General features: G+C 45.5%; 1 pseudogene; it reads left to right on the top strand.

The window, feature by feature from the left end:
- The first annotated feature begins 207 nt into the window (after positions 1-207).
- On the top strand, positions 208-8,511 carry LOC125102034 (histone H2A.J-like; annotated as a pseudogene).
- Positions 8,512-9,548: the final 1,037 nt, after the last annotated feature.

Below are 9,548 nucleotides of genomic sequence, written 5' to 3'. Positions count from 1 at the left end.
ATGCTAATGAGGGATGCAGACAGTGTCTTAGTTCATTGGAAGACAAGCAGCGAGGCTATCATCCATGGGCAGAACTATGCAAATGAGGTATGGAAATAAAGCTTTTCTATTGGCTACTTGACTGAGTCTTTTTACCAGCCAATCAGAAAACCGGACTTACTCCCCAGGAAATGCCTATAAAAGCAGCGGTGTTCCTACTTTCATCACTGCTAAGTCGCCCTTGGCAAGCGATTTGTTTTTATTGTTTTGGCATTGCTTTTCTGTGTCTGCGATGTCTGGACGTGGCAAGCAAGGAGGCAAAGCTCGGGCCAAGGCGAAGTCCCGCTCTTCTCGCGCTGGCTTGCAGTTTCCAGTCGGCCGCGTGCACCGCCTGCTCCGCAAGGGTAACTACGCCGAGAGGGTCGGGGCCGGCGCGCCGGTGTACCTGGCGGCCGTGCTCGAGTACCTGACGGCCGAGATCCTGGAGCTGGCGGGCAACGCGGCGCGCGACAACAAGAAGACGCGCATCATCCCGCGCCACCTGCAGCTGGCCATCCGCAACGACGAGGAGCTCAACAAGCTGCTGGGCCGCGTCACCATCGCGCAGGGCGGCGTGCTGCCCAACATCCAGGCCGTGCTGCTGCCCAAGAAGACCGAGAGCCACCACAAGGCCAAGGGCAAGTGAACGGACAAAGCATCTTAGTTTCCGGAAGCGTTTTCAAACCCAAAGGCTCTTTTCAGAGCCCCCCACCAGTTCAAAGAAAGAGCTAACACTACTTTAGAATAAGGGGGAACTAGGCAAAGGTAAGTCAACTTTTTCTGAAAGGATATCGAGGTTTCAAGGCCTCTGAGAAGAGGCTTAGGGTGTAGGTTTCAGTCATTAATGGGAAACTACAAATTGATTAGGATCTAACAATTGCATGCGTTTAGTGACTCTCCTAAGCCATGCAAAACTGGCAGGTCGAGTAAGCCCCAACTTAAAACAATTTAACTCACCTGAAATTTAGGCATGAAAAGGGTCCTCTGGAAAATGGATTTCCCTGCGGTGATATAAGTGGCTGACTGAATTCAGATTCGAATTGCAGCTTTTTCCCGTTTACAAATTAATTGTATTTGGGGCTACTTTCTAATTTTGTCATCCATAAATTGGAAGTAGATTGATGGTGTCACCCTTAGGTTTTTGTGCCAATTAAACCACTTAAAAGCCCGGACCTAGATTACTGCCTGACCTTCAACAAGCTGGAATTAATACATTTCAAGAGCCTCAAATGCCTAGATTCCTAAAGCAACCAAAAACAAACAAGCAACACAAAACAAAAAACTATGGCCACAGGCCTCCCCAAAGCTGTTGCTACTAAAGGTCTGGCAACTTAGCTGCTCCAGCCCCAGAAGTGGCAATCTGGGACCGTGGAAAAATTCCTACGATCTTATTTTCTAGGGTCAAGCCTCACCCAAGTGTCTCTTCAGGGATGACTCGGTTTACGCTTTGGAGAATGAGTGGGCCATGGTTGCCCACGCCTCTGCGCGCTGGTACTCAGGCGACCCAAGTAAGAACCACCTCTTTCCCCAAAAGCTCTCTGAGCTCCCACTGAAGCATTTTCCGGGATCGTTCGCCTGGAGCATTCAAAAGAGAACGTGTGCACTGGGGAGGTCATCTAAATGGAAGCCGGTTCCCGCGGACGCGCCTCCCACTTCCCTAATGTTGACGCTCGAGGAGTGGTCCAGAGGCAGCCTCCACCCTCTCCCCGCCCCCCGGCCCCTCCACCCCCTCCCGCTTCCCCCAGCGCCGCCTCCCCTCCCTTGGCCTAGCTGTCACCTGCGGGGGGCGGGGGTGTGTGTGGCTAGTGTCTGGGAGTTTGGTGAAGGCAAAGTGGCGGGAAAAGAAGTAAGCACCTTGATAAGCGCACAGTAGAATTTGCAGAGGAGCTGCTAACGATTCTAATGGGTAGGACAGAATCTTCACTCGGGGAGGTCCGGCCTGACAGCGTTCCGGAGAGGTCCGCTCAGGGGACCGGGATCTTCCCACCCAGAATTTCTGGTATGCTGGAGAACTTGGATCCTTAGGTCCAATTGCTTTATATGGGCCTAGCAATCCTCCTCATTAACTTCCAGCTTGCTTTGGACCCCGCTCCAGTACTGACTAGGCGTGTGACCTTGGGCTTGGTGGTCAGCCTCCCCCTGCTTCCATTACTCTGTGTTCGCCTTCTCTCACCTCCTGATGAAATGCATAGGCTCAGCAGTGTGGGTTCTGAAACTAGAGCACGGGCACTCAGGGGTAATGGCTAACACTTACTAAGCATTACATGCCTCTAGAAAATTCATTAAACCCAGCGGTCCATCGATAAGTGCTATCCCTATCTTGATTTTAAAGAGGAGGAAACAGAGCCTAAACAATTTGTCTAAGTCCCAAGGCCAGGAAGCCGGTACTTTGACCGTTGAACACCACTCCCTAAGAGATTATTGTCAGAACAATGAAACCAGTAAAAACTCAAGACATAATGGATTAACTTTATCCACATACCAGAATGTTACCAAGCATCCTAAACTGAGAAATTTAAGGGAAGGAGGAGAGGTGTTCTCCTTGGAATTGACATCAAGGGAGGAAGGAAGGTGAATCTTGGCCCGGTGTTAGCGCGGTAGACCCAGGGGGAAAGTACGTACACTTTCGAAACAAGGGGACAAATCAGGAGATGGTTTGGTAATGAGCTACCTGACTTAGTAAACTTATTTCCTGTGGTAAATGAAGAAGGAGTTAGAGATTGGACTTTGAATTCTCCCTCTGCATGCTAATAACAAAACTTTGTATTTGATTGGTGAATAATAATACATTGTGTTAATTTTGCTTGTTTCATCTTCAGCAAGACCTCCTTAAAGTCAAAGACCCCATCTCGTTAAATTGTTAATAGTCAGCACAGACCCCACCTTATGGTAAACACTTGGAAATGGGGTCTTGTGTAAATGTTGAGCTGAGTCTGTGGCTGGGCCATCAGGAAGCACTTTGTTCTAGAAGGTTGGTTTATTAGCAGAAGAGACGTTAATTAGACACCAGACTAACAGGTTGCTAATTAACATCTCTTTCCAGTAGAAAATCCCTTCTGAAAATCTAATTTACGGGGGTGTCTTTGGAGAGCATCAAAGAAACACCAAAGGTGCCAACTGACCAGCTCTTACCTAAGAGCTCCGGCCAAAAGGCTTTCCGGAGGATATTCCTCGCAGATCCCTCCTAGCTCTCCCTCTCCAATATGCCTCTTTTCCTTCTACTTTGAAACATCACTGTTTATATCCAAAAGCCCTAGTTACATCTTTGGAAAATTCTCCAGTGAGCAATAAATTCTCAGTAGCTTCAGTTGGTTTCCAGATGTTGAACAGGTCTCCATCCACCATGCCTCAAGGGTCCCGGGGAGGACCATTTCAGCTGGGACGAGCTCATGAGAATGGTAAACCCTGGCCTTCCAATTACTGATAGCAGCTGGACACCAGGGACAGAAGTTGATCTCAGGGATTTACTGAGGCGTGAGGCTAAGACGGAATCATTATTTGGTTATGTAGGGCATTCCCAACAAAGCAGATCAGTAATAACACAGTATCACCAATTAGAATATCTCTTTCTATATTTTGAAATCATCTATGCAGTCTTCCTTTCCTCTGCCCACCATCCAGTCTCTTACCAGTTTTTAATGTATCATTGGAACTCTTTTTTTATGAGGATGAGATGTTTTATAATTAGTTCTAAAAAATTGTGTGTATTCTCAAGTCAATTACATTACCATCTAAGGGTTTGTCATCTTTTGATCCTAAGTTATAATTATAAATGTAAATATTCCTGTTAAATATAATGCATGTGTATTATTAGACGATGTTAGGAATTTAACTGAGGATTCGCCATGCATACTGAAATCGAGAATTAGGCCATATATGTAGACAATGACATGCAAACTTGAAAACAAAGTGACGTTGCAGGCATGGGTGGTGTAGCCCTCTTTAAAAATACCAGAATTTCTGGGGCGCCTGGGTGGCTCAGTGGGTTAAGCCGCTGCCTTCGGCTCAGGTCATGATCCCAGGTCCTGGGTTCGAGCCCCACATCGGGCTTTCTGCTCAGCAGGGAGCCTGCTTCCTCCTCTCTCTCTGCCTGCCTCTCTGCTTACTTGTGATTTCTCTCTGTCAAATAAATAAATAAAATCTTAAAAAAAAAAATACCAGAATTTCATTAGACTGCCTTCCATCGCAGCTGTTCGTTCCGTCGCCGTGGGCAGGGCAATGGAACCAGCATCCCTTGGGCTTAGAACTAATGCACATTACTAGAATTAGGGCTCCTTATGAAAGAAGCAAGTGTGCTAATGTCTTGTTTGTCTGCCAGTTGAAGCTTCAACCTTGAGCACATTCCTCATCGTCAGGGATACCAGGCAGGTGAGGAAGTCCGTGCCCTCCTACCTTTGCCGATAGCCACAGCCGGAAGGACTGGGCTAGACTTGACACCGAGACAAGTTCTCTTTGCTTTAACGATTGATCTCAACGAGGTTGGAAAATCACGTGCTCTAAATTTGAGAACCTTGGAGCTTGGTACCAGTTCCTATTCTTTTGATGATCTCAGCAAGAGTGCAGTTTCAAAAGTTAGCTGGTAAACTTCCACGTTTACATCTCCAGCCCGGATCTCTCCGCTGACATGCAGATGTGTGGGTATACATGTGTATACACACTTCTCCTTAACGCCTTCACTTGGAACTCTCATCTCACCCAGAGGATGTCTAAGACACAGGAACTGACCCTGTGAACCTTAAGCTTGTTATTTCCTCCTGTCCTTCCAACTCAGGAAGTGTCACAGCCTTAAATCCATTCACTCCAGCCAAAATTTTAAGAGTGAGCCTTGCTCCCTTCCCTTTAGCTCTACAAATCCGAACTATCTGTAGGTCATGTCACCTGCACCCCAACATATGCCTTGATGCATCCTCCACACTTCTCTACCATGACCTACCATGACCACCTCTGGCCTCTGCCCACCACCTCCCGGATTTCACCTCCATCTCTCTGTTCCAGCCACACTGGTCTCTTTTCCTCCTGCCAAGCTCTTTGAAGCTTCAAGACGCTTTCATTGGCTCTTTTTCTCTGAAATAACCTGTTCTCTGATGTGTCTTCTGGCAAGCTCCTTCTCCCCTTTCAGGCCTTCAGTTCTTCAGACAGGCCCATCTGAAATGGAGCTACCCAGACAGATTACAGATCTGAATACAAAACCCAGACATTAGATGAAATTTCAGGAAACACTTTAACCTCAGTTCTGCGCGCGGGTATGTTTTGAGGGGGGGTATTGTTATCCAGCAAGACAGGAAACGCACAACCTTATAAGAAAGGACATAAACCGCATAGGACAATAGGAAATTTAAGACACAATATAATAGACAAAAATGACTAAACAGGGTATTTTGTATCTTTTGCTGAATTCAAATGGTCGATACATATGAGGGAAAAAAAAATAGTTAACCTTTCTCGTAGTTCAGTTTTGTATATAACAGTAACAAAAGTATTAAAACACAAGACCAAAACTAGCAATACGCGGGACTACTAAGGATAAGGAAGTTTTGCCACTTGCTTATAAGCTTTTGAAAAATTCTCCTGGCAATATCTACTTAAAGGTATTATTAAACACTTGGCCTTTCATATGACAAATTAGTACTAGATAAATAAAGGAGTAAACCAAACAGGAAAAAAAATTAGACACTTGGAGAAAGAGGGTATTTGCCATCTAGAAAGAAAAACCCCAAGATGTAAGGTTATATGAGGAGAGATGGTTAACCTTTAGAAACACCTGAATGTAAAGCATTAAAAAGAGCATATATTAAGTGTGTAATTTAAAATATAAGAAGGACGGGCGCCTGGGTGGCTCAGTGGGTTAAAGCCTCTGCTTTCAGCTCGGGTCATGATCCCAGGGTCCTGGAATCGAGCCCCACATTGGGCTCTCTGCTCAGCAGGGAGCCTGTTTCCTCCTCTCTCTCTCTGCCTGCCTCTCTGCCTACTTGTGATCTCTGTCTATCAAATAAATAAATAAAATCTTTTTAAAAAAATAAAATATAAGAAGGAAAGTTAAAAGTAACCTTCTTCCGTTCATTTCTCACCTCAGATCACTATCAATCTCCTTATTTAGATCCTTTAAAATACAGCCCAAGATTTTATTGATTGGATCCCTTGTCATGTGCCTCTCCCCGTTATACCCTTTGCTCCATGAGGAAGGGGGGACCCGGTCTGACTACTCACTGTGACTTCCCAGCATCCAACAAAGGCGGCCACTCAACTCTGCCACATGAACAGGGAATGGATGCTGCAGCTCCGAAAGCCTTCTCCGAGCCCCGCACACGGTCAGCTGAACTTCCGTGGAAAGATGTCCACCACTGACCATTGTCTGGACCTCGCCTGCCTGCCTCCGAAGCCACCAGGTATGCGGGGAAATGGGGAAGTGCGGCCTCTTGCCTTCCCACTTTACTTTTTCCCAGCTCCGTGCACTCACCTCTCCAGACTTGATGTCTCATGATAACCCTCAGGAAGCCCTTAATCTTTTAAGGGCCTGTTCTCTGCTGGCTGATATCATGCATAAGAGCCCTCTTTAATACGCTACCAGGTCTGCGGTTACCAAATGTTTGCTTAGCATCAAGGAAAGAAAAGACTCTCACAGCCGGTGGGTGTGACAAAATCAATGTTTTTTCATCCGCTCACACTGTCTGCTCTGCACAGAAGGCCAGCTCAATGGTTTTTACATTCTAATGCCGGGATTACCCAGGGAACACGCTCATCTCCAGGGTGTTTGTTGAAGAATTCTACCGTCTTCGTCTCTATACCCCAGCCCCATCTCCTCCCCCTGTAACAGAACTTCAGTAAATACTCAGAACGAATGTGTTGACAACAAAACTTATATCTGCACAGAAATGCACCGATCACTAAGCTGCAGGGACTCGAGGGCAGACTCCTGGGTTACATGCCACGTTAGCCACCGCTCGTCTTCAAGTCCGGTTTGGAGGGAGATGCACGACTGGTTCTAAAGCTGCTCTGTCCAATACAGTAGCCAGGAGCCACAGGTGACAGTTTAAATTTAAATAAAATAATTAAGTGAAAAATTCAGGCCTCAGTTGCACAAAGTACATTTCAAGTTGTCAAGGGTGACTGTTTGGGTAACAAAGATACAGAACACTTCTGTTGTACCAGAAAGTTCTATCAGGAGGCCTGAGCTAGGTACTCCTTGTCCTTCAGGGCTAGCGTGTTCAAGAGCACTTTATCAACGTCCTCTGGGTGGCACCTGATGATATAGGGTCGCCAGATAAAATACAGGATGCCCGGAGTGCCTGGGTGGCTCAGTCAGTTGAGTGTCGACTCCTGGTTCTGGCTCAGGTCGTGATCGAAGGTCAGCGCTCAGTGCAGAAATTCTTTGCCTCTCCCTCACCCGCTGCCCCGTCCCCACTTGCTTGCTCTCTAAAATACATAAACTCTTTTTTAAAAATAAAGTAATAAAATATAGGGTGATCAATTAAATTTGAATGTCAGATAAGCAACAAATAACCGTTTTCGACTAAATATGCTCCAAAATATTGCATGAAACATACTATACTGAACCAAAAATTGTGAATTATCTGAAATTCAGACTTAACGAAGTATCTTGCGTTTTTATTTGCCACAACCCAAACTCGAGAACAAAATGACAGCATCTTCCCTGGGAGCCTGGGTCCTCTGACCCTGGGGACTCTCTCTGCGAGGAACTGAGAAGGGCTGATACTAGAAATGAGGCTGTAAGTTTTTCTGCACGAAAAAGAGAAAGAAGAGAAAGAAGAAAAAAAAAGAGAAAAAAGAAAAAAGAAAAAGAAAAGAAAAAAGAAAAAAGAGAAAGAAGTTCCTAACTACACTTACTTTGGTTTCTACTCTTTCCTTAGATTTCAAAAGCTTCTCCCTGCAAAGTTGTCTGGATCCAGAGTGTCTGACAAACTCAGCAGTTCTCTGAAATAAATGGACAGATGCCAGAGTTCTGACATCATTGATCGATTCTGCACCTGCAAAAGTTTTCCTATTGGAAACCTACTCTGCGTCTATTTCTTTGTGTGTACATGTGTGCCTTAGGGATAAGGAGAATAAAGGGGGAGAAAACATTATTGAAGGGAAGCTCTCTTTAGTACAAAATGTGTCTCATGTCTTGAATAAGTAATACATTCAGAGGGTTCAAACAAACCAACATCACAAGGTATATATCAAGAACCCAGTCATCTTCTGGATGACTCCACTGGGTAATCATTCCTTTTCTTAAGCATCTGCGCACTGTTAGTCCACACAGATGGGAGTCGAGCCCCCACCTTCACTAGCAAAAGACGGTAGGCTGTAGACACTATTCTGCACTTGTTCTTTTCCACGACAATTATCTTGGAGAACTTTCCAGATGTGTAAACGAGGAGCCTTCTGTATACTGTCCTACTCAATTGCACTGTGTTGATGCATCCTGGTTCTGTAACCCGTTCCCTATTGGTGGGTACACGAAACAATTCTAGAGCCATGAACCCTGATTTTCGGCACAATGGTAAGTGTCCTCCTGTTCTGCTGGGGTTGTGGAACGTGAACCACAACCAGTCACTCTCAGAAGGGACTCAGGTTCTTTGCCTTAGAAATAACATGGCCTTAGCCAAGTTAGTCATTTTGAGCCTCAGTTTCTTCATCTGTAAAATGGAGGGAATATTTAGCTTAAGTGACTATGAGAATGAAAAAAGATCACATGTATGGACTATTTGAAGCTCAAAAGAACAACACAGATAAGGTTGTTTAACTTTCAACACCACTTCTTTAGTGAGAGTTATGGTAGTATATCGTAATAGGAAAAGATCCCCCAAATCCCAGCCTGTGGCGAGGGAGTGAAAGACCATGCATGAAGGCGGGAAGGCAGTTTCCTGGGTTTCCTGCCATTTGCTGCGCTCCTCATGGGAGTCGGAAAACACACTCTACCTATTTTCCCACCCTGTCTCCCAATCGCTCTTTTTTTCTTCAGTCAAGGTCAGGTTTTGTCTATATAACAAGTCTACACAGAGTGGTTGGTGCTTGTGCACACACACAAATCCGTCTACACACAGCGGATGTGCAGGGAGACCTTCTGGAAAGGCAGGGCAATCTGGAGCTGAATTACTTCGGTCGATGTTCCAGCTGGACCATTTACTGAGGGTCTGACCAAGGGTAAGTCACCTGCCATCCCTGAGGATGAGACTTGTTATCTGTGAAATGGAGCAGCACCTCCCGGAGTTTTGAGAATGAATCAAACGAGGTGTCGAAGAAGAAAGGACATTGTTCTGGGGCACCCGGGGTTGCAGTCCCTTAAGCGACTCTGGATTTCCACTCTAGCCGTGATCTCAGGGTCGTGGGATCTAATCCCTTGTAGGAGACTCTCCCTCTCCTTCTGCCCCTCCACCGCACTTGCCTGCGTATACATGGGCAGGCAAGTCTCTCTCAAATAAATAAATCTTATAAATCTCTCAAATAAATATATATATCTCAAATAAATATATATATCTCTCTCTTATAAATCAAATATGTAAATCTTATAAATCTCTCAAATAAAT

The sequence above is a fragment of the Lutra lutra genome, chromosome 6 (genome assembly GCF_902655055.1).
Source record: "Lutra lutra chromosome 6, mLutLut1.2, whole genome shotgun sequence".
Classification (NCBI taxonomy): domain Eukaryota; kingdom Metazoa; phylum Chordata; class Mammalia; order Carnivora; family Mustelidae; genus Lutra; species Lutra lutra.
This window is presented reverse-complemented; position numbering and strand designations above follow the sequence as displayed.